The 26197-nt window shown below is 44.7% G+C and overlaps 1 protein-coding gene and 1 pseudogene across 23 annotated transcripts in view; both read left to right on the forward strand.

Annotated features, from left to right (window-relative positions):
* Window positions 1–2810: 2810 nt before the first annotated feature.
* Window positions 2811–3098, forward strand: LOC110312168 (annotated as a pseudogene).
* A 5491-nt stretch (window positions 3099–8589) lies between these two features.
* Window positions 8590–26197, forward strand: part of Tsbp1 (testis expressed basic protein 1) — a 62256-nt gene continuing 44648 nt past the window's right edge. For all 23 annotated transcript variants that reach the window (XM_021149814.1, XM_021149820.1, XM_021149819.1 and 20 more), the window contains exons 1-2: window positions 8590–8646; window positions 25958–26095. The gene's annotated coding sequence lies outside the window, so the exon portion shown is untranslated. The remainder of the gene's footprint in view (window positions 8647–25957; window positions 26096–26197) is intronic.

Raw genomic sequence — 26197 nt, forward strand, 5'->3', positions numbered from 1 at the left:
AGTGCTAAATGCTGTCCCAGATGTGGAGACTCCTCCCTAGGATTTATGCTGAAAACCCAAATTTCTTATTTAGGGTTTTACTGCTGTGAACAGGCACCATGACCAAGGCAACTCTTATAAGGACAATGTTTAATTGGGGCTGGCTTACAGGTTCAGATGTTCAGTCCATTATCATCAAGGCAGGAGCATGGCAGAGTCTGGACAGGCATGGTGCAGGAGGAGCTAAGAGTTCTACATCTTCAACTGAAGGCCACTAGGAGAGAAGACTGGCTTCCAGGGAGTTCAGATGAGGGTCTTAAAGCCCACACCTACAGTGACACACCTACTCCAACAGGGCCACACCTCCAAACAGTGCCACTCCCTGGGCCAAACCACCACACCGAAGCCATTGCAATCTCTGCTGACATAGATCAGAACATAGCCGGGAATTCCCTGAAACCGACTCCTTCCTGAGATGTTGGTTCAGCCAGGAAGAGACCACAAGGCAGGAGAGATGCAGAAGTGAAGAGTCCCCGATCCACTGACTACTGTCCCATACTCTATTTCTTCCTTCATCCATAGTGGACTTTAGCTTTGGACACCATGTTACCCGAGTTTCTCCCCTTGCAGCTCCTGTTTCCCTGGGTGGTATGTGTCCTGCACATCTGAAGTTGGTTTTCCCCACCCTCACAATTCAGGCTTCCAGAAGGATCTTGCTTCCCTCCTTTACCATGGCTTATAATGGCTTATATATTTAGTGGGGATGGAGAGATGGTTCAGTGGTTATGACCACTGGCTGCTCTTCCGGTAGACCCAGAACTCAGTGCCCACATGGTGATCCACGACCATCTGTAATCTTTCAAAGGAGCTCACGCCCGATTCTGACTTCTGTGGGCATCACAGGCACAAATATGGCACACAGATGTACAAAACACTTGTATGCATAAAACAATTTTTTAATTTAAAGTCATGTATTTTAACAAATAGCCAGGCACATAAGAGGTAGGATATTAACTCTAAAGATAATACAAATGACCTTGTGGGATTGAAAATGGACCCTTCTCAGGATGGCTGGATAGTGTTTGCGCTAACTCTTATCCCACCCCTAAGTTAGATCCTTAGGGCTCACTCACATGGTAGAAGGTGGGGACAGACTCCTGAAGCTTATCCTCTGACCTTCATGGGTACAGGAGCAAGCACACACACACACACACACACACACACACACACACACACACTGTCTTAGTCAGGGTTTGTGTTCCTGCAGAAGACATCATGACCAAGAAGCAAGTTGGGGAGGAAAGGGTTTATTCAGCTTACAGTTTCATATTGTTCTTCATCACCAAAGCAAGTCAGGACAGGAACTCAACACAGGGCAGGAACCTGGAGGCAGGAGCTGATGCAGAGGCCATGGAGGGATGGATGTTACTTACTGGCTTGCTTCCCCTGCCTTGCTCAGCTTGCTTTCTTATAGAGCCCAGGACTGTAAGCCCAGGGATGGCACCACCCACAAAGGGCCTTCCCACCCTTGATCACTAATTGAGAAAATGCCTTACAGCTGGATCTCATGGAGGCATTTCCTCAAGGGAGGCTCCTTTCTCTGTGATAACTCCAGCTTGTGTCAAGTTGATACACAAAACTAGCCCATACACACACACACACACAAGCACACACAGCCACACAGGTGGACACACACACATGCACACACATGCTCACACACCCACCCACACTTGCACACAATCCCTCTAATGCTCCCTCACAGAAACCCCTCACCTTCCTTCCATCCTCCCACCATCCCCACTGCTGGCCTGTCTCACCTCTCCACTTCACAGTGAAGTTCTCCAGGACCCCAGAGCTGTGTCTGCAGTATGTATTTACCACAGCCCAATTGTGCTCCAGGAGTTCCTTCCAGTTGTTCCTGTACTTGGCTTCCAGCCACCCCAGCTCAGTCACCTGGAGGTACTCACCCATATCGCTGTCAAAGCAACTCCTTCAGGTTGCACAAGTGTCTGAAAAACACCACACTCGCTGAGTCCTGTTATAGAAACGACACTCAGATTTAAGTTGTTCCAAAACCATGCTGTAAGAACGGGACTTATCTTCTTCTCTGGTAACAATATGTCTGAGTCCCAGAGTTCCTCTTCAGCTGCCCAAACTAAACCAGACACACATTTGACCCAGTCCTCTCTGATGTCACCACAACCCATGAAGCAGAGGGACACTCACCCCGGCCCAGGCCGGACATTGACAATGGTGAAAAATAGTGAAGAGATCGAGGAACTCTGGGAAATAGCCCCTATTCCCAGGAGAGGCAGGCAGTCCTCCCTTCAGTATCTGCCCCACCCATTTCTTTAACCTCATCGTGGCAGAAATGTCATGGGAGGGGGACACCTCTCAGCTGAGGTAACACCTCTTGCCAACACTGAGTTCATGAACAACAGACCACAGGGTCTGGGGGCAACAGTGAGAGATGTTGGGGGTCAAGCAAGAGAATCAGCAGAAGAGCTTTAGAACCCATGGAATGTGGCCCACAGGTTAGCACAGCCATGATGGGTGTGCCTCGGAGGGAAGGAGCCTGGAGGACTAGAGTCCTGAGAACTTGATGCTGTTGTGGAGCACCGCTGTGCTTCCTGCCTTCGAGGTCACCACATCCCTCCTGATCTACATGTTGCATGAGAAAGGGTTTCCAGCCTCTCACTGGGCCGTGTTATTAGTACTTATAATAATCATTATTAATGGCGTCGCAGCAGTTCTTGTGGTAGCGGCTAGGCAGTACGGCTCCTCAGTGAAAGATCCGGTGACGCACGCGTCTCCCACCCCGCGCCGCCACGATGCCCAAGAGGAAGGTTAGCGCGCGCGGATGGAGCGGTGAAGGCGGAGCCCAAGCGCCGCTCCTCGAGCCTGTTGGCCAAGCCGGCCCCTGCCAAGCCGGAAAAGGGCCGCTGGAAAGGATAAAGCATCAGACAAAAAAAGTGCAGATAAAAGGGAAGAGGGGAGCGGAGGGCAAACAACAGGCTGAAGCGGCTGACCAGCAAACCACAGATCTGCCCTTAGAAGATGGAGAGACGGAAAACCAGAGTCCAGCCTCGGAAGAAGAGAAAGAAGCCAAGTCTGACTAAGCATCCATGACGCCTGTCAGTGGTCCCGCCTCCCTTCTTGTACAGTCCAGAGGAATATTTTTAGCAACTATTTTGTAAATGCGAGTTTTTTAATAGCTCTAGAAACATTTTTTAAAGGTGAGGGAATCCCACCTCATTCCTTTTTTTTTTTTTAAGAGTAAATTTTTTTTTTAAGAGGTTAAATCATTTGCTGGTTGTTTATTTTTTGGTACAACCAGAAAATAGCAGGATACTGAATCAGGAGAGGCTGTGACTGCCTCGGGGGTCACCATAACATTCCGTGGAGGGGGCTAGTTTTATATCCTACAATACAAAGCACACTAAATGGCAATTTGGAGTCTCGGTGGTGCATTTGTGTCTGGAATATTTTCAGTTATATCTGGTCCTGTGTTTCTTGTAGAACCATTTTATAAGAAAGCCAGTCTTTGGTCCTTGCCCTGTCAGAACTGTGATGTCTGTGGTCGTGGCAGTCCATTTTCCTAACAGTTGTGATAATGTGCTGTGAAAGATGGAAATTTTGAGTATGTTCTCTGTGTGGCATAAAACTGTGAGTTGGTGGAGCTGAGGATTATGAACATTTGGTTGTTATGAGAGGTCTTAGGGAAACTTGCCAAGTTTGAGGCTGGAACATCACTGGAATAAGTTCATTTGTGTACATGAACATGATGGGACTCCTCAGAGTTTGGGTACATGAACACAGTATAAGGTTTTTGGGGGGTACATATGATAAGAATTGGAATGTCTGTGTACTCTGCTCCTCAACCAATAAAATCTGTTGTGAAAGAGTAAAAGAAAAGAAATCATTATTAATGATTGGTCTTTTCCAACCATTGCTGCTAGAGCAGATTAATGATTCAACCTCCCCTCTCAGAAAGAACTTTAGTAATGACCACCACCCTTAGAAAGAATTTGGAGATGTAGATTGTCAATAAAGTTTGGTTAAGATGTTTTTGCTCCTAGCTTTGACATAGAAATCTTGGGAACTAATTTAAATTTCAGAAAGGCACACTCTTGATAACTGAGTGAGGGAATTTTTTTTGGCTAGGGAACAAGAACAATGGCAGCCTGGCTACTACTAGCTGATGTGTCTTTCTTGCTAAAGCTGGACTGGTGATCAAAAGTGAAGATTAATTTCTTGTACCCATTTTTGCCCTTGGCTTCCTGATATGACTTGAAAATTATTAATGAGCAGATGTGAACCCTGAAGATTTAAATAGAAGTGACTGGTTGTTTTTTACATAACAGTTTAGATTTGTGATTCCTTTAAGATTTTTATGATTGTTTAAGATAAATAATAAAATAACTGATCCTTTTTTGTAACCACAAATTGCAGCCTGCCAGTAAGAAAAACTGACAGAGAAAATTACCTTGCTTGCTTACACTTTGTTAATCTACAACATGTTGCTTGGTTACAAATGTACGTGGGTTCTTGGGAATAATTTGTTTTTCACTCATAATACACAAGATCATGTGAGGGTATTGGGGAACATGACTTTTTTTTAAAAGTATACTTAGTGTAATCATTCATTTCAAGAAAAATAGAATGTCACCACATTGTATTTTTTGTACTGCTTGAAAGACTTTGCTGGGTTATACAAGTTGTGGGAGAAAAAAGAAAGTTGTTGGAGCTTTGTTTCATCCATATGTACATATGCATATATGTGTGTACATGTATATGTGTATATTTATATATGTGTATGTATGTGTATATATATATATATATGTATGTGTATGTATACATGTAGGTGTCTATATGTGTATGTGTATATATGTATGTGTGTTTGTGTATATGTGTGGATATGTATATGTGTGTGTGTATGGATGTATGTGTGTATATGTATATGTGTGTGTGTGTGGATGGATGTATGTGTGTATATGTATATGTGTGTATATGTATATGTGTGTGTATGTGTGTGTATATGTATATATGTGTGTATGTATATATGTGTGTATGTGTCTATATGTATATGTGTGTATATGCGTGTGTGTGTGTATGTATGTATATATGTAAAGCTGTTGAAGCTTAGAGTTTGCTTCAATCACCAAGTGTTTTTCACCAGCCCCAGAGAATCAAGTTTTGTTCCCTCAGATTAAAGACTTCTGAGTGATCGGTCATCAACTCCATACCCACCTTAGCTTACTGACCCACGTTCTCATATGAATTACAGATGCAGAGAATTCACCAGACCATTTTTAAATCAGATGTCAAATGTGACCCCAGGGAAAGGTAGGGGTGTGTCTCCAGGATCTGGTGGGTCAGTCAGTCACATGAGCTGCTCTAGTCTCAATAGAGGAAGACACATCAGATGGACATCTTTTCATTTTTTTATATTTAACCTAACTCAGAAAATGTACCAGAGATTTGTGAAAAGCAACTCAGATAAAGGCAAGCACCAGACATTATCAACCTCACAAATGCACAGAAGGATGAAGTTTGGGCCATTTTTTTTTTTATGAGAAATACTTGAGGCAGTCACCACTACTCATGACTTTAAGAGAGAGATCACTGATTGTTTCAGAGACCAAAGTACTCATCTCTGTGTTTGAGACAACACAGACGATAGTGAGGAGAATGGGCTTGGTTTTTATAAAAGGCAAAAGTGGAAGGAAAACGACAGTTTCAGAAGCCATAAGAATGGTCTATGTGAAAGAAGCAGATGGGAAGGCAGAAGCCAGGTCTGTGGGAGGTGGCAATGAGATGAGGCAGTTTGGAAGCCCCCGTGTGTCCTTTGATAACAGAGATAACAGCTTTGTTGGGGCTCGGTTCCAATGCTTTGATTTTATCCAGCCTCCAAATCGCGAAGCTGCATATTCAAATGCTGAAGGTCCTTGTCCCCAGTTGGTTTCTGATCAAGAAAGAGCCAACAGCCAATGACTGTGCAGGGAGACTGAGGCAAGACCTTTAGATTTGCACAGGCTAGGGACTGGGAGAAAGGAAGACAGAGGATCGCCATGACTCAGGGGAGAAGGATAAGATGTAAGAGCTGCAGGAGAGAAAGCCAACCAGCCATGTAAGATTAAGGAAAGTGGCCACTGGTCATTTCCCCACTGGGCCTGGGGTAGCAAGAGAAGATTTAGGAGTGCCCAGCCTTTGAGCTAGTCATGGCATGTCAAAAATTAACTGACGTGTGCATGTGCGTGTGTGTGTGTGCGTGTGTGTTTGTGTGTGTGTGTGTGTGTGTGTATTTCATTTGAGAACCCAAAGAGCTCCTGGGCTGGTACACGCATGTGACTCACTGAAAACCAAAGCTGTGTTGTAAATTCGCAGCTACACAGCTTACAGAAAGGAAGCATACAGTGGGGCAGCACACAGTGGGGCAGCAGCTTCAGGGGCTGTCCACAGTAGCTACACCTTCTTTCCTGCCTCAGCCTACAGCCTTACTGCTTTACATGGCCATCTCTCCCAGTCCTCACACAGCTATATGAAAAAGATCATCTCTTCCACATTTTACATTTCAGCCAAAGCAGAGAGGGATCAGAGAATTTGCCCACAGTTTCAGCATTTGGGGGTCACAGCTTTCAGAGTTTTAACATAACCCCATCTTTTTTTTAAATTTTAATTAGATATTTTCTTTATTTACATTTCAAATGTTATCCCCTTTTCTAGTTTCCTCTCCAAAAACCTCCTATCCCATCCCCTCCCCCTGCTCCCCAACCCACCCACTCCTGCTTCCTGGCCCTGGCATTCCACTATACTGGGGCATAGAACCTTCACAAGACCAAGGGCCTCTCCTCCCATTGATGGCCAACTAGGCAATCCTCTGTTACATACGCAGCTAGAGCCATGAGTCCCATCATGTGATTTCTTTGATTGGTGAATAATCCCATATTTTATCCCCCGTGTGCATAGCACAAACTTTGATTTTTCTATGTGTGATGTATATGTGAATCATAAAACTAGGAAGGGGCTCATATCCTGCAAAGAGAAGTCAGGTGTCTTTCATGGACGCAGGCCAGATAATATGGAAGAAAAATAAAATGCAGACATGTTCAAATCACAAACACCAAATGGGCTCTAACCCACTCAGGGGTCTCAGAAGGAGCCTCGAGTTCTTCAGAACAGCCCACAGATGCCCATCGTCTCGAAGGCTATTTCCTCAGTCTTAGCTGCTGTGTGCTCTCAAGGACAAGGGGAAACACTAGCCACCACCCAGCAGAGGTTCCACATGGTAACAGGCTGGCAAGCACTGGGGTCAGGGAGAGAGAACGAGGAAGCCCTGGGTTCAGCCTCATAGGTGGCCAAGCAGCAGCTGCACAGCCTGCAGAGGGTGCACATGGATCTCCCTGCTATCCCTTGACTCTATGACACCTTCATAGAAATCTTCTGATTAGACCAATATTTTACTTAACTTTTTTTTAATAAAACAGAATATACAAAATAGAATAGAAATACACATATGAAGTTCTATTTTTATACAGAGACCTCTTTGCCTGGCATAGCTCAATACAGACAACCCCTGTGTGAGAAGTTAATTTAATATCATGATTTATCAGTCCCCTCCGGGCCCTAATGGAAGATGACACAAGGCTAGAGATGTTACTGGAGGAAACGTGAAAAGCAATGGCTGATACACAGGGGCCTCTCACACAGCTCTTAGAGCACAAACATCCAGGCTTCTGTTTGGGGACATAGTTTGGATTTCATGTGAGGACTGTGCATGGTCACAGAAAACATCCATAGTAACAAGGGACTTGGCCTGGACAGTGAGGAAGTTAACTCCTTCCTCCCCCCATACCCAGCAGCTCAGAACCTGAGGTGTGCACTTACACTGGGGGTCCCTGACCAAAGCCACAGAAGGGCTCAGCATCATCAGCATCACGATCACAGCGGCCAAACAGGGGCCTCTGGGGAGCCACAGTCACATCCCGCTGCAGGAGAGATAGTGGTCTCACACCTTGGCAACTAGCTCCTCACTCCATCTATGCCCCAGGCCATAAGAACCAGGAGATTCACAGCCTTGCTGCTGGATTGGATAAGGTCAGTGCTGAGGACCAATCAGCATCAGATATGAACAGCATCATCAGTTGCTAGTTAGAAATTCAATATGAGGGGCCTCTTTGAAACCAGCAATTTCTTTTTTATTTACTATTTTAGTGCTGGATCCAGTTGCAGCTGAAACATTTCAACCAGGCCGCGGAGTTGGGCCAGCTCTGTGATGGTCAGTCATTCACTCAGCAGTTTGAGGACTGTGTGTGTGTGGGGGGGGGGGGGCATTCACTTTTCCTACATAAAGCTGTTGGGACAAATGTTGTATTTGAAGCTGTGCGAGAGCAAAGGAGGTGAAGGAAGACGACTGTGTAGCCAGGCACCTTTAGCCTGGCGCTTACTGCACTTCAGCTTAATAGTGTAGATGTCAAAAGTGATTTAGTGCACCCACTTCAGGCGACTCATATCCTAGAGCTAGAGAAGGCTGTGGCGCTGTGGACGCCTCCAGGAGCAGCCAGCCCTGGTAACTGATGACGTAGCTAAGCTCGGCCTCTTGATTGGACCAGGGAATCCGCACTCCTTCAGTTAGGGGGATTCTAACAAGCCCGAAGGAAAGAGAAGGTTAGTGATGGTGTAGTCCTGCCTCAGGCGTCGTGTCCAGCTCACTCCTCGCCCCCGTACAGTCCCTGAGCAGCGCGGCAGCCCCCACAAAAGCTGCCGCGCCACAAAAGCGCTCGAAGCGGCCGCAGGCCTGTCCTTGCCGCCGCAGCCGACGCCACCGCGGTGAAGCGTCCCACAGGAGCTGTCCAAAATGGCGGCTCCTGTTAAAACGGCCTCACCGCGGCCGCTCAGCCTGCAGCCGTCACGGGAGCTGTCTGTCGTGGTGGATCCCCTGTCCCGGCCTCAGCCTACAGCCTTTGTGAAATACCGCCGCAGGAGCTATCCACCATGGCAGCAGCGCCTCCTCTCCAGTCTCCCCTAGCCTCCCCACAGAGATGGTGCCTCAGCAAAAGATGGCGAAGGCTGGCTGCTGCCAGGAAGGACTTCCTACCCTAACCCATGGGTCTGATGCAGGGAAAGGGGGGGATGAAAAAAAAAAGCCACCAATCCCTGAGCTTCCCACAAAAAAACCCACCAATCCCTAAGCAAGAAAACCGACCAATTGCTGAGCTCCCCCAAATTCAAGACTTAAAATCCCACCAATCCTCACTCTGGAAATCTCTGCCCCGAAAAACACTGCTCCCTCAGAAATCCTATATAAGCACTGCCCTTTCGTCCAGTTCCCTGCTGTCCTCTCCCAGGAGCAGAAGGCAGCCATCCCTGGTTTTGTTCCTCCACACCCATATGCCTTCCACTTGCCTCAAAAGAAGCCAAGAAGAAAAGAAACAATGAAGAGAAAAAGTGAAGAGAAGGAGTGGAGCTGAGGCTCCTGAGCTCCTCAGCTCAGCTGGGGAGACCCTCCCCTGGGAGCTGCAATGCCTCTGCTGAGGAGGCTTCCTCGCAGAGCTGTGTGGTTCCTGTGGTCTCCTGTCTCAGAGATACCATTTCCAGTAGAGCTGTAAGGTTCTTGGGCTTCCAAAATACCCTCCCATCCGAACAGAAACACTTACATTTTAGTGCTGTGACTTGGATAGGCTCTCCTGGTGCCTGTGCTCCCCCTAATTCTGGGGTCTGAGCCGCACTAGGACCCTATCCCCTATCTCCAGTTGGCCTGCAGCAGTCTCACCTTCTGGCTCACTGCTCACTTGACACCCCATCCACCAGTGACAATTAGGTAAGCTTCCCCTTCTGGTGGGTGTAAATGCTTCCCTGAGTCCGAGGATGTGACTGTTGGGTGTCTGGCACCCCATTAGTACTCTTGGAGGTGGAGGTACCTCCAGCTGTGGTCTTTAAAGCTACAGCTAGCACTCTTCACCTGCCCCCATTCTCCCACCATTGAAGCTGCTATTCTGCAGTTCCCTTAGGTCTCCTGGGCCATGGTGCCCCTACCTGCCCTTGCTCACCTTCCCTTCAGAGCTGCCTATCCCACAGCTCCTCTAGGCCCTGGTGGTTTTCAGTGCAGTTTTTGAGGGCTACTGCAACCCTTCCTGTCCTGACTCTATCCCACCACCCTCAGAGCTGCAACCCTGCACCTTCTTTAGGTCCTATTGGGCCATCGCAACCCTTCCTGCCCCATTTTACCACTCTCACTTCAAGCTAATTATAAGTTCCACAACTTCTCTAGGTCCTTTTGCAACAACATTCCCAAACTTTTCCTATGGATAAGACCCTCTATGAGAGCTTGGTTCTTGTTCTCACCTTCTGGCTTCTACAAAAGTCCTGATACCAGGCACCAAGTCTCTTTGGCTTAGCCAGTCTAAGATGACCCCACTGAGTTGTAGTGATGACCCACTGACCCACTGAATGACTTGGTCCTCAATTTGTTCTCCCTGAGTCAGGGGATGCCCATGACTACAGGCTGCAGGGACATTCCATTTCCCCTTTCTCAGCTATGGGAATGGTATATTTCCTACTCTCACATTGCTTTGGGATGTCTTTTAGAAACCACCAACCTGTATACCTAAAACCCAACCTGAAGGACCCTAAATTTATTTGCCTCTCCATTCAAAATTGGCCTCAATATTCCTTAGAGAATTAATATAAATGGCCACCTAATGGCATCCTTGATCCAATATTGAGATGTTTACTGATACTACAAGCAATCAGGGATATGGAAAGAGATTCCCCATTCCCTATTTCTCTTTTCTCCAAACCTTGTTTGTCTCTTCCCAACCCTATGTGTAAATGTGCTGTTCTCTAAGTTAAGGTTGATGACTCTGTAAGTTTGTTGCAAAATGGAAGTCAGAAGCCCAACCTACTAGGAATGGAAGAAAGCAAAGGAGGTAGGACAGCTGCAGCAGGCTCACTTCTAGCACACACTCCTGGCTGGCTGGTGAATCTCTCAGCTCCCTCCTACAGTGTGCTCTGTCTATAGTCGGGCTCACAATTCCCCTACCTCCAAGTCTTCTTACTGGCTTCTGTTTTACAGGAATCCAGGTGTCTTTAGGTATAAGTGGCATTAGAATGTTGTATGGTGTCCCACTTCAATTAAAATCTGGCTCTGGAGTTGGATATGGCTCCCCCTCCTCTAGACCCAAGCATGCTTGTCTAAAGGTTTCCTTCAAAATCTCTGTCCTATATCAGGTGAGTCACCTGACTATGGAACAGAGAAAGAAGAGAGAAAATAAAGGGACAAAGTAATCACAGACCACTGCTGCTCATCTCTACTCTTTAGGTTTTGGTTTAATTCTCTACACTTGCTAAGGTATATGATTACAATGCTATAAAGTCTCTAACAAAGGGGTTAGCTGGAAACTTGTGACACCAGGGAGACAGTTAAATCTATACATAGAAAACATGTGGCTAGTTGCCATCTCAGCCACTATCCCTCCATCAGGATGGAGGCAGTCACATGCCTGACAGCTGTCTTTGCTAGGGTTTGAAAGGATGGACTTTGTCATATACCCTCACTCCCATGCTGGTTAAAACATGATCAAATAGCACAAATCAAGGAAAAAACAGCTCTTCCTACCTGTGAGGCATGAACCAGACAATTCTTCCATTATGTTCAGTCACACCAACAAGCCACAACCCAGAGTAACACCCCTTTCTATTCAGCCTCCCTGGTTTCTCTTTCCCCCAGTGACAGACTGCCCTCCCAGTCAGAACTCAGGTGGTCCAAGATCAGGACCCTAGATGGAATCACAATACCCCAGGGGACATTCTAACAAGGAATCAATTTACACCTTGCTTCCTGGCCAGTCTCCACAAAGCTGCCCTTAAGGCTGTAAATTATGAAAAATTCCAAAAGCTCATGCAAGATAAATATGAAAATTCATCACAATTCCTAGGCTGCCTTACAAAGGCCCTCCTAAAATGTACTAATCTGGATCCCAAGACCCCAGGTAGAAAACAACTCCTATGAGCTACTTCTTTTCCCAGAGTTCCCCTAATATTAGGACCAAACTTGAATGTCTTAGAAAGGACCCCTGATTCCTCAGGTGGAAATCTTACCCATGGCCTTCAAGGTGTACCATGGGAGAGATGAAAAAACTCCAAAACAATAATACCCAATGACCGCTAAGGCCTCTCATGTGGCCAAAGTAAAATACCAGGATCTCTAGGCTCCCACAGCCTGAGAACCTCTACATGCCTGGTCAAGAGGGTCACTGAGCTCAGGCCTGTCCAAATCTTATAATCCACCTAGACTAAGGTGCCATTAAAAGGACATTGAGCCCCTCATGGCACGGATCCATCAAACCCTGTTCAACTTTCAGCCAGTCTCCTTAGTCTGGCCATGGACAATTGGGGTCAAGGCTCCCTTGGCCTGACCACTGCCATCTCTGACAGGGAGCCTTGACCAAGCCTGCTCAGTCAGTCAATAGGTTTTCCAGTGCAAGAGTGAGGATTAAAGAGAAAACAACAACAACAACAATTAGACAACATTGTAGCATGACCCCAGCCAGTTCTGAGACGGAGGGCAGGTTTAATCTTTCCCAATCTGCTTTTATACTATTTTAATTACATGCAAGTATTAAGGGAGAGCAGTACAATAAGGAACTAGCAAGGGAATAAGAAAAGTGATTATTTTGCAAAAAAAAAATGATTACTCCGGAGACTGTTGTTTCCAAGGGCTTGTCAGAATGACCAAAATACCTGAGCCCACTTCCTTGTCCAAGCCCAAAATCTGATTCTTGCCTGAAGCCTACTTCTTTTGTTCCACCCTAAGATTAAAATTCCTGCCTGCATCTAGTTCCCTGTTATAGCCTAAAGTTAGATTCTTGCCTGAACTTACTTCCTTGTCACGGCCTAAAGTCAGATTCTTGCCTGAAGTCCATTTTCTTGTCTTTGGCCAATGTCATATTCCTGCCAAGCAGCCCCCAGAGACTCTCCACAGAGCCTTGGGAAACTATCACAGTATCAGGGTACTAAATATCCTTCCTTCTGAACCCTGGAGCCACATTTTCAGTCCTGACAAACCTCTGCGGATCTACCTCTCCTCTCTGTGCCTCTATTGTTGCAGTAAGTGGGCAGCCTTACCAGGCTTACCAGACCCCACCACTTAGCTGTATATTTAAGGGTATCCCCCTTAACCATTCCTTCCTAGTGATACCAACTTGTCCCATCCCCTTACTGGGAAGGGACCTCCTAGCCAAAATGGGAGATTCTTTGCTTTTTGCTCCCTACATCCTCTTGACCCAAGGCTTGCCAGTTGTTCCCCTCCTCTTCCAAGCCACACTCTGGCACACCTTTTCCCTTACCTCAGGTAGATCCTCAGTTATGTGGCACCCCAAAACCCTATGTAGACAAACATCACACCTCCACCATTCAATTATAAAACCCCACCGAATATATAACCCAAGCTCAATACCCACTTCCCCTCCATAGTTGTAGGGTAAGGACTTGAGCCTCTTAACTCTGACAACTTAGAAAAGAATCCCCTGTGTCCTACTTCATGCCCCCCTTTTGTTGTTGTTTGTAGAACATGATTTTAATATTTTCAACTGTCAATATTCAACAAACAATTATTTTTAAGATATATTTCATTGTTATGGCTCCCTTTTCATTTCTGATTTTATTAACTTGGATACCGTCTCTGTATCCTCTGGTTAGTCTGGCTAAGGGTTTATCTATCTATCTTGTTGATTTTCTCAAAGAACCGGCTCCTGGTTTTGTTGATTCTTTGTATAGTTCTTTTTGTTTCTATTTGGTTCATTTCAGCCCTGAGTTTGTTTCCTGCTGTCTACTCCTCTTGGGTGCATTTGCTTCTTTTTGTTCTAGTGCTTTCAGGTGTGCTGTCAAGCTGCTAGTGTATGCTCTCTCCAGTTTCTTTATGGAGGCACTTAGAGCTATGAGTTTTCCTTTTAACACTGCTTTTATTGTGTCCCATAAGTTCTGGTATGATATGTCTTCATTTTCACTAAATTCTAAAAAGCCTTTAATTTGTTTCTTTATTTCTTCCTTGACCAAGTAGACCGTTGTTCAGCTTCCATGTATATATGTGCTTTCTGTTGTTTTTGTTGGTATTTAAGACCAGCCTTAGTCCGTGGTGATCTGATAGGATACATGGGACTATTTCAATCTTCTTGTATTTGTTGAGGCCTGTTTTGTGACCAATTATATGGTCTTTTTTTTTTTAAGATTTATTTATTATTATATCTAAGTACACTGTAGCTGTCTCCAGATGCACCAGAAGAGGGCGTCAGATCTCATTACAGATGGTTGTTAGCCACCATGTGGTTGCTGGGATTTGAACTCAGGACCTTCGAAAGAGCAGTCGGTGCTCTTAACCACTGAGCCATCTCTCCAGCCCCTATATGGTCAATTTTTGAGAAGGTACCGTGAGGTACTGAGAAATTATATTCTTTGCTTTAGGATGAAATGTTCTATAAATATCTGTTAGATACATTTGGTTCATAACTTCTGTTAGTTTCACTGTCTCTGTTTAGCTTCTGTTTCCATGATCTGTCCATTGCTGAGAGTGGGGTGTTGAAGTTTCCCACTATTATTGTGTGGGGTGCAATGTGTGCTTTGAGCTTTAGTAAAGTTTCTTTTATGAATGTGGGTGCCCTTGCATTTGGAGCATAGATGTTCAGAATTGAGAGTTCCTCTTGGTAGGTTTTTCCTTTGACCATTATGAAGTGTCCTTCCTTATCTTTTTTTGATAACTTTTGGTTGAAAGTTGATTTTATTCGATATTAGAATGGCCACTACAGCTTGTTTCTTTGGACCTTTTGCTTGGAAAATTGTTTTCCAACCTTATACTCTGATGTAGTGTCTGTCTTTGTCACTGAGGTGCATTTCCTGTATGCAGCAAAATGCTGGGTCCTGTTTATGTATCCAGTCTGTTAGTCTATGTCTTTTTTTTTTGGGGGGGGGGGATTGAGTCCATTGATATTAAGAGATATTTAGGAAAAGTGATTGTTACTTCCTGTTATTTTTGTTGTTAGAGGTGAAATTATGTTGTGTGCCAACTTCTTTTGGATTTGTTGAAAGATTTTTTTTCTTGATTTTCCTAGGGTGTAGTTTCCCTCCTTGTGTTGATGTTTTCCATCTATTAGCTTTTGTAGGGCTGGATTTATGGAAAGATATTGTGTAAATTTGGTTTTGTCTCAGAATATCTTGTTTTCTTGTTATTTACGGTAATTGGGCTGGCATTTGTGTTTTCTTAGGGTCTGTATGACATCTGCCCAGGATCTTCTAGCTTTCATAGTCTCTGGTGTAATTCTGATAGGTCTGCCTTTATATGTTACTTGACCCTTCTCCCTTACTGCTTTTAATATTCTTTGTTTAGTGCGTTTGGTATTTTGATTATTATGTGATGGGAGGAATTTTTTTTTTCTGGTCCAGTCTATTTTGAGTTCTGTAGGCTTCTTGTATGTTCACGAGCATCTCTTTGTTTAGGTTAGGAAAGTTTTTTCTATAATTTTGTTGAAGATATTGACTGGCCCTTTAATTTGGGAATCTTTGCTCTCTTCTACACCTATTATCCTTAGGTTTTGTCTTCTCATTGTGTCCTGATTTCCTGGATATTTTGGGTTAGGAGCTTTTTGCTTTTTGCATTTTCTTTGACTGTTGTGTCAAAGTTTTCTATGGTATCTTCTGCACCTGAGATTCTCTCTTCTATCTCTTGTATTCTGTTGGTGATGCTTGCATCTATGACTCCTGATCTCTTTCCTAGGTTTTCTAACTCCAGGGTTGTCTCCTATTGTGATTTCTTTATCATTATTATTCTATTTCCATTTTTAGATCTTGGATGGTTTTGTTCATTTCCTTCACCTGTTTGTGTTTCCCCTTTAAGGGCTTTGAGCTGTTTACCTGTGTTCTCCTATATTTCTTTAAGGGAGTTATTTATGTCCTCATTGTTTAATATTTTCAGGTATAAAGGGAAGTCCTCTTTCATCATCATGAAAAGTGATTTTAGATATTAATCTTTCTTTTCTGGTGTGATGGTGTATTCAGGACTTACTATGTTGGGAGAATTGGGTTCTGATGATGCCAAGTAGCTTTGGTTTCTGTTGCTTATGTTCTTATGCTTGCCTCCTGCCATCTGATTATCTCTAGTGCTACCTGCCCTTGTTATATCTGACTAGAGCCTGTCCTTTCTGTGATCCTGGTTGTGTCAGAACTCCTCAAAGTTCAGCTGTGTCTGTGATCCTTTGATCCTGAGATCCTGGGTGTGTCAGAGCTCCTGGGAGTCAAGCTGCCTCTAGAACCCTGAGATCCTGGTGTGACCAAGCACCTGGGATCCAAGGATCCTGTGGTCCTGGGCATGTTAGAGGGACTGGGTGTGGAGCTTCTTCTGGATGTTGTGGGACTGGCTGCAGAGTTTGTGCCCAAGTTCTGCTCAGGGCACTGGCTCAGATGGAAGGAACCTGTGCCACTGGTTGGGTGGAGTTCTTGGGAGCCTGGATCCTGCTGATCCCAGTTACTCCTAGTGTTGGGGCAGATGTTGTGTCCTCCTCACCTCTGAACCTATGATCCTGGGTGTGTTAGACCCCCTGGGAGTGGATCTTCTTCTGGGTGCTCTGGGACTGGCTGCAGAGTTGGTGCCCAAAGTCTGCGCAGGGCACCGGCCCAGACTTCATTCCCCTTTAATATCATATATTGGAAGTTTAAAAAACAAAACAAAAATAATGGAACCTATTACTTGGTTCAAGATCTCTGGCTTGCAAATTCAGTAGTAATTCCCCTGCACTCCTTAATATCTAACCATTCTACTCTCCTCTTCATCATCCCCTCATAGACCTCCCATTTCTCTGTCCTAAACCTCAAGTATACCTTTTCTATTCCTCTGGACCTCCAATGAGGAAACATCTTTGCCTTTACCTGGACTGACCCAGACAGGCACATTTCTACCCAACTCACTAAGATCGTTCTACACTGGGGCCTCTGGGAAAGCCCATATTTATTTGGTCAGGTTCTTATCTCTGACCTACTTTCTTTGTCACTTCCTAAATCTAATACATAGATGACCTTCTCCTTCATAGTCCATCCCTGCAAATCAGCCAGGGAAACATACCTCTCTGCCCAGCCAGGGACATAGGGTCTCACTCTCTAAAGTCCACTTCTCCACCCCTCAGCTTACTTATCTGGGACTAGATATAACTCTTACAAAGCCATTACCCTAAATAGGAAACATCTAATTTGGTTACCCAGAGTCCCTACCACCAAGGACAAAATTCTATCACTCCTGGAGATAGCTTGCTTCTTACACTCTTGGGTTCCCTCTTTCTCTCTTCTCACTCTTATATGAGGCAGCCCATGTCCCCTCCCATGAATTCCCACTTGTACCCATTACCAAGCCCTTTCATAGACATCAACAGACCCTCCTCCAGGCTCCAGCTGTACATCTTTCAGACTTAACTTGTTTCTTCATGTCACTGAAATGGAGGGATAGGCTCTTGGAGTCTTAGGTCAACACCTGGAACTTCCCTTTATACCTGAAAATATTAAACAATGCTATACATGGATGGATACCTTGTCTGCCAGCTCTGGCTACACCTGAACTTCAGAAGTTAAGTCACCCATTACTGTCTTATCTCTTCACTACCTATCCCACTTTCTGAAATACAAGAGTCTCCAAATACTGCCCCTTCAAAAGTTCTCTCTTCAGGTAACATTTGTAGAGGATGCTACACTTACCTTTCAGCGATGTCCATTTCTCATCATTACAAACTGACTCAAGTTACTGACGTGACTCTCTTAAAGTATAAACAGATCATTTGCTTCTGCTGGCTCCTGCTACTTTCATATTTGGCTCCAAATTCTAGAGTCTGCCTCTCCAGCAGCTTTTCCCCCCAACCTTCTCTAACTATTTGTCTCTCCTTGCCTACTCAGTAAAGAGATGGCTTTTTCTGGCTCCTGGAGCTTACTTTGATCTCCAGAGCCTCAGAGGGCAACTCTCAAGTTACTAAAGAATTTGCTCCTCTCCCTCTACTAGGGCCCTTCCTGTTTCCTAGGAGCTGCCTAATAAGCCCACAGCTTCCTTAAGCCCTTCTGGGCCTCTGTGATCTTGTCTCCAGCTGAAATTAGCATCCTCAATTTTCAATGATGACAACTTCTGTCGCTGTACAAACAAATGATCAAAAAATCTTTTATATTCTAATTAAGGATCCATGTTATCCCAGATGGGAGATGGTAAACCTGACTAGCATTTACCACAGTCGCCCATTAAGGCACACTCAAACTATAGAGGGTACACATTCCACTCTCAACCCTATAGATAGATAGGGTAAAAAGAAGTGGTCCAAAGCTCCTCAAAGGTCCTCTTATCCCTAATAACACACCCCTTTAGGTGATATTGATCCCACCATCCTTTTTTTTTTCCAGAACTTAACCTCTGCATATCAGCTAGATTTACTAATAACAGATAGAGGTGATCTCTGTCTCTTCCTTGGGGAGAAGTGTTGCCCTTATGTTACCCAACTGAGTATAGTAAAAGATAAGATGTAACACTCCAAACAGATTTCCAAAAAATCATAAGAAACCATTCCATGTATCTGGCCAGTGAATCATTCACAGTCCTGTATAGAATTAGATACTACCCTTCTTCACCCTTCTCCTCCTTTTCTTAATCCTGCAAATTATAGCCTGCCTTATAAACTTCTTATCTAATCTTATCCAACAACAAATACAAAAGATTTCTAGACTTTTAACCAGTTGTAATTACAGGATTACTGGGATTACTGATCCCTAGCTACAGAGCCAGAGACTTGTAACACCAAATTTATATCCTCAGAGATATGGCCAAACTTGCCCCAAGCTCCCCACAAAACCCCACCAATCCCTGAGTCCACCCCACCTCCCAGCAAGCTCAGGACTTGAAATCCCACCAATCCTCAACCTGGAAGTCTCTGCCCTGAGAGCTCCACCCCTCAGAAATCCTATATAAGCCTTGCTGTTTGTTCAGTTCCCTGCTCCCAGGAACAGAGGACGGTCATCCTTGAATTTGTCCTTCCACACCCTGGACCCTCCAATAAATCTCTTTATGAGATTTATTGCCTGGTGTGACTCTCTCATCAGAACTGAAGCCAAGAAGAAAGGAAGCAATGAAGAGAGAAGAGAAGGAGCAGGGCTGAGGCTCCTGAGCTCAGCTGGGGAGACCCTCCCCTGGGAGCGTCAATGCCTCTGCTGAGGAGGCTTCCTCGCAGAGCTGTGTAGATCCTGGTCTCTGTGTCTCAGGATGCCCTTCTATTAGGACAACTTTTCTTGCAGAACTGTGTGGTTCCTGGGCTTCCAAGTCCCAGGATAGCCTCCCATTCAAGAAAAACACTTACACCCTGAACTGTTGCTGATTTCAATGGCTCCCCTAGAAGAACAGATGAAGGTCTCTGTGGTCTTCAAAAACCACATAAGGGAGACACTCAAAGATTCAGAAACTGAGCATCCTGGGGAGAAGAAGGTGGGGTCCTACCAAGGTTCAGCTGAAGTCCTAAGTGCCAGAGTCTCAGGAGTGTGGAGTGTAGAGAACCAGGCAGAGCTGGATCTGGACCGGAAGCAGTTCTCTGACTTGGTGTGCTGCTTGGGAGATGTGTTCATCTCTGCAGGCTACAGCTGGAGGCAAGGCTCTACTTCCTGCAGTATTTGACTCAACTTACTGGTGTTATATCTGTTAGCACAACAGGCTGAGGTCAGATCAGAATTGCCCTGGAAGCTCAGGGAGGGAACTTCTCACAGCCCTGAAGATTAATATCATACATGGGGAAGAGTTTAAGTTCTTTCCCCATCTAGATCTCCTGTCAACTGCACCATGGCAAAAGAGCTGGCCCCTTTAAAGATCAAGCTAACTCTGGGCAGATTAAAGTACTAGGGGTTGAACCTAAGACCACATGCATGATGGGCAAGTGACTTCCACTGAGCTACAGGCCCAGATCTCTTTCTACTTTTACAGGACTCACTGTTTGGCAGATAACTTTGAACTTGTGATCCTCCCATCTTACCCTCTGAAGTAGCTAAGATCAGACTTGTGATCTACAAGGTCCCCGTAGGAAATTTTTTTCCTTCAAATTCATTTCAATATTCCACTAACTTACTATTATGCAGTTGCATGTGGTGTGGACAGAATAAGAACTGATCAGTCTGAGGCTGGGGAGATGGCTCCATTGAGAAAGTGCTTACAACACAAGCATGATGCCCTCAGCTTGATCTTCAGAACCACTATAAAAAGCTAGACTCATGACACCCAAATGTAATCCCAGCACTGGAGAGGCTGAGGCAGGTGGATCCCTGAGGCCTGCTGGCCAGGCACACCAGCCTAACCAGCAAGCCCTATGTCACAGTGAGAGAGCCTGTCTCAAATAAGGTACATGGCTTCTGAGGAATGACATCCTAATTGACATCTGGCTGTGACATGCACACACATATACATGTGCACACTGTCACACACTTTTGCATTCTCTCTCTCTCTCTCTTACACACACACACACACACACACACACACCACATGCACATAATAGAAATCAACCTGACCAGTAGACATATTTACAATCCCTTCTGTAAATCCTGTGACTGGAATGTTTCTTATTTTATTAAAACGAAGCAGTAGAGCCTTTTGGTATTCAATTCACTGATAACCTATCCCAGCTGATGAATATGTTCCTAACTAATAGCACAAAGTAAGTAGCATTTCCTTACAGCAACAATGTTTTATAGAAGTAAAACCAACTTAAATGTGTAGCCAGCAAACCACAGAGTGTACGGATGGAGGTGCGCTCCTCTAGTTGTACTGACATTCCAAATATCATATCCTTGTAAGCCAGTACAGCACCAATATTGAGGAGCTAATCTCAGATAAAGTTCTCAGACACCAGAAGTAACTGAGTCATGTTCTGACAACCATAGAAAGAAATAGTCATTAAACCCAAAGGCAGTTTTGTGCCCATTAGCAGCTATGTGCCTACACGAAGCTGGCAGCACGCATGCCCCACCTACACACGCTCACTGTCTGATGGGAGGTGAGTGCCCCCTGGTGGACACCTGTGGATAACACATCAATTTTCATTTTAGGGCAAAGCTGTGTGGCAGAGGCCAACTTCGGGCACTGATAAAGCCACAGGCTTCCAGAGGGAGTGGGAGATGGGGGCAGATTATCCTTGAAGGGCTAATGTTGGGATAACTGCTGCCTTCTCAAAGAAGCCAGAGCAGAACTCCCCTTCTCTTCAGAGAGAGGGAGGAAGACATCATTTGTCACCATCAGGTTTCAATGCAGAAAACTGAGGAGGTGTTCACCCAGAAGGAAGGGGCTCATGTGGCACATACAGGATAAAGAGCAGGATGATGAATGGGTGGGACCTCTTAAATATGTCAGCCTATAACAATAACAATACTGTCCCGTGGAATTTTAGTGTTGCCTGACCCAGGAAGATAGGGACATGTGATTGGCATGCAAATCAAATGCTCACAGATGATAAAGAACTTTCTTGTTCTTGTATGAACAGCCATACATATACACATATATGTATATATATATTATTATTGCCATATATTAAGAAGGATGCAGGGTGGAGAGATGGCTAACAGCACTTGCTGTTCTTGCAGAGGACCTGAGGTTGGCTAGCAATAGCTCACAACACCTATAACTCCAACTCCAGGAAGATTACTTCTGACTTGCATGGGTACCTGCACTCATGCACACATACCAACATGCAGACTTAGCCACTGGCACACACCCATATACATAATTTAAAATAAAATATGCTTTAAATAAATAACTGAAAGTGAAAGCCACTTTGCAGGCTAATGAGATATGTATTTGTCCAATACAACACAATCCAAAGATGCTCTGATTTGGCCCCACCCAGCTGGAGAGCTGCTCTGGGAAATACTAAGTCTTTAACTTAAATCTGCCAGTCACAGCACCTTGTTCTATAGAAGAGGAAAACTGTCAATACATCGAAAGCACTACAGGCCCAGCAAAGGATAGCTTCTGGCCTGAGCTGAGGTGTGTCAGGTAGCACTGGCAGGTGTGGCATGACGTGAGGGTACATGTACAGCAAAGCACAGCATACCTTCATGTTGTATGTGGTTCTAGTAGTCCTGTGTGCTGCTGTTTGACCAGGGAGCAACTGGTCTCTGAAGGCTCAGTGGTCATGGGGCTCTCTGGGCCTAGAAGGCTTGGTTCCAAGATGATGCCTAGAACCTGGATGCTTTTTGGTGGAATCTTGGACCCTCTGGGGATTTTTGTGGTGTGTGTTTTCTCGTTTTCAGGCAGCAGGGATTGAATATAGGGTCTTCCACAGGCTAGAAGCGTCCTGCCAATGAGTTCCTGGAATGCTCTTTATTGATGGTTACTGTACACTGTCATTCTATGTTCTTACAGTGCAGGTGGGATTCAGGGCTTCTCCCTGCATCCATATTTATCATAGCACAACTCCTCATAACTAACTGTACAGTCAGGCAGGATGCCTGTTGATGGATGAATGGGTAAAGGAAAGGACTGAAAGTTTTATCTACTTAGCAACTGAAATGATATAGATACAGACATTGATAGATTCTGATGCATGTATCAGTTTTTATGCATCGGCTTCAGTTGTGTGCACACATAGATATACTCATTCATATGCATACACATATGTCTAGAATCAGAAGAAAAGGAAATGAAAGAGTTAAGTCACTGAACTGTTTAACTTAGAAACCCTGACCATAGAAGCTACACACTGGATGCTTCATTTTCTCCCAGCATGAGGTATCCTGCCTTCCCAGGCCACTGCACAAAGAGGTTCAGGTGTGGCTCAACAACCAGTCCAGAGGGCACAGATGTTAACTTTGGAGGCCTCAGTGCACTGCTAATTCTGCAGGTGCACCAAGAGCAAGGGCTACCAGCCACGAAGGTTTCCGTCCAGACTCCATGGGATGCACTGCCCACTGCGGCCCAAGAAGATGCTTGTTGCAGGGGTAGAGGACACCACAAAGAGACCTTACCCAGTCACCACCTAGGGACCACAGGACCAAGGCCACCACAAAGTCCCCATTAAGGCCTCAAACTCCATATTACCCCAGGCTGGCCCCAAACTTGTCATTCCTCTGCGCCAGTCTTGCAACTTCTAAGGAAACAGGCATACACCGCCATATCCAGATTAGGAGCAAGAGATTTTAAACAATGCTAGAGAAATAACAATCAGGTGATTTTAGGACATAGTAGTTTAGTAGGAGAAATATGTCATACATACATATGCAAAGTTAAAATAACTCTTATAAAACACTCTTTTAAAAAATTAAAATCAAATTTCCAAAATGACTCTAAATGTATCTACCAGGTTCCTTCCCTGCCCATTGCTCCTGATTACCAGGGCCATCACCCCACCTGCTTGTGAGCTTTGTTCATCTGTACTGACTAAATTGAATCATATAAATCATAGACTAAAACCCAGGAATCCACTCCCGTGTAACTGCACAAGAGAAACTGGAACACGATGGCATAGGTTCACACTCTCCTGGCAACACTGGCACTATGTGCTTGATGTGTTCTTTGGAAAGATGTCCATTAAGTCTTTGAATGATTTTAATCAAGTTATCTGTTATCTGGTTTCTGGGCTGTACATATTGCTTGTATATTTTGAATAGCAACTCTTGTCTGATTGATAGTTTTCAACCTTTCCCCTCATTCCTTCAGCCCACTTTCCACTGTGCCCAGTCCCTCCACAGGTAGTTTGGTAGGGAAAAAAATGAGTGTGGTGTGTGTGTGTGTGTGTGTGTGTACATATTGTGATGGTTTGAATAGATTTGCCCCCCATAGACTCATGTGTTTGAATGCTTGACCCACCAGGAATGGCACTACTAGGAGGTTTAGCCTTGTTGAAGTAGGTGTGACCTTGTTGAAGAAAATGTATCACTGTGGGGGTAAGCTTTGAGGGTCTCCTAGGCTTAAGCTCTGCCCATTGTAGAACTCCAATCTCCTCCTGGCTGCCTGTGGGTCAAGATGTAGAACACTAAGCTCCTTCTCCAGCACCATGTCTGCCTGCAGGCTACCATGCTCCCCACAGGGATGATAATAAACTAAACCTCTGAAATAAGAAGCCAGCCCCAATTAAATGTTTTCTTTTATAAGAGTTGCCTTGATCATGGTGTCTCTTCACAGCAATAAAACCCTAAGACACACACACACAAACACACACACATCTATATCTATATATATATATATCTGCTACAGAGAACCCGGTTTTGGTCTCATGTTCTAGAAATAATTACCATAACCACACCACAAGGTTCTTTGTTTCTCATAGGATTTTACAGGGCCAGGTTTTCCCCTTGAATGTCCTGACAGGTGTAGAAATGTCACGTGTGTTCTCTGTTACACTGATGTGTCTTCTTTCCATATCAAATTTATTGCAAACTTCAATCATGGAAGAATGTCTAAATTTGAAAAGATGTTTTCTACAAATATTGATTCTGAGGTTTGAGTTTTCTTGCACTTTCTATCACCTCTTCTGATGTATGTGTAGAAATATCCCTGCATCTCTGGGACAAGCCCGCATTAGTCATGCTGTACGACTCTTCCAGTGAGTTGTTGAATTGGGTTTGCTGGTATTTACTTGAGGACTTCTGCACCTCTGTGCTTGTGTGTCACTTGTTCTCAATGCCCCTGTTTGGCTTTGGTATCAAGGGTTCTGTTAAAGTGAGAGTGGGCGCCTTTTGTCTTCTTCAGTTATGCGAATGCTTGGGGAGGAAGGCTTTTGGTTCTTCATTAAATGTTTGGAGAATTCACCTGTGGAGTAATATGATTCTGTGTTTCCCATGGATGAAGTGTCTGGGGTGTTTGTTTGTTTGTTTTTTTAGTGGGCTCAGTCATCTTACTCATGGAAAGTCTGACTCTGTTCAGGGCATGACAACTTCATCTAGGGCGGCTGCAAGGAGAAAAGAGAGGGGAAATTCGTTCTAAGCGCCAAAGGCTATGATAAATCTATGAGGCCTTTCACATCAAAAGCAGCAGCTGTATGGACCGCCACAGCTGGCTTCCTCATCAAGACAATGGCATTAACCATAGGGTCCTCAGTGGAGTTGGGAACAACTATGAAGTCTGAGGGCCCGTGCAGAATAGCTCCTGTGGGTGTACTAGAAAGGCAGGTCACTGGCTCCAGGGGATCACTCTGCCTCTCTGATACTGGATACCCTCACCTTTCTGATCTGTTCCCCAATATCAGCAAGTGCCATCACTATGCCAGTCTTACTGTTGTGATGGCACTTGCTGATATTGGGGAGCAGAAAAGAAAGGTGAGAGTATCCCCATTTTGTAAGCTCTCAATCACACTGACAAAAGATCTTAGAAACACACAAGAGAAACTTGGAAACTGAGCTGAGGTAGTAATCTGTTTTGTAAAATGTTATGCAACCAAATCCTTATTCTATTACCTTATCCTTATTGGCTGTTATTACCGCAGTCAAAGCTTTATAGTTGAGGGACTGGAGAGATGGTTTAGCTTGTAAGAGGGTCTGCTATGCAAGCATGGAGTTTCAGTCGAGCAGCCACAGAACAAGTCAGGTGTGGACCTATGCATCTCTAACCCCAGCAGGGACTGAAAGATAACTGAGACTCTCTGGCTGCCAGCCTACCCTAAAAACCTGAACTCGGGAAAGAACCTGAAAAAGGAAACAAGACCAAGAATGATAAGTGCCTTCATGTGGCCACTACCACACTCACACCTCACACACATACACACACATTCACCATACATATAATGTCCATGCCACGTCTTAACAAAGTTTTTTAAATTACTATTGAAATTTTAGAGATTTAAATTTATAGATATAAAACTTTCTTTCAAACTACCTCATGAACTTACACTGTAAGAATGGAGGGAGGATTGTAACTATCAAGGTTGACTTAAAACAAAGTAGTACTGCCCAGTCCTAAAGGTGGGGTATGTGACACTAAAGGGCATCCTTTCTCTTCCAGGGCTGGCTGCTTACCCCAGGAAACACATCCTCAGACAGTACGCCCTCAACTCTGAAGGAAAATGTGGCTCTGTACACATCACATGGCCTTTATGACAAGAAACTGAGCCATGTGTCAGTAGGGTGACTTCCAACGTCTGTATCCAACTTGAAATTCGATTATTGGAGGGGGGGGGACTATGAGGGATATTGGGTGGGGTAGGATTGAAGGTTTCTGGGGGTATGAGGGTTACCTGGGGTA

The sequence above is a fragment of the Mus caroli genome, chromosome 17 (assembly GCF_900094665.2).
Source record: "Mus caroli chromosome 17, CAROLI_EIJ_v1.1, whole genome shotgun sequence".
In the NCBI taxonomy this organism is placed as follows: Eukaryota; Metazoa; Chordata; class Mammalia; order Rodentia; family Muridae; genus Mus; species Mus caroli.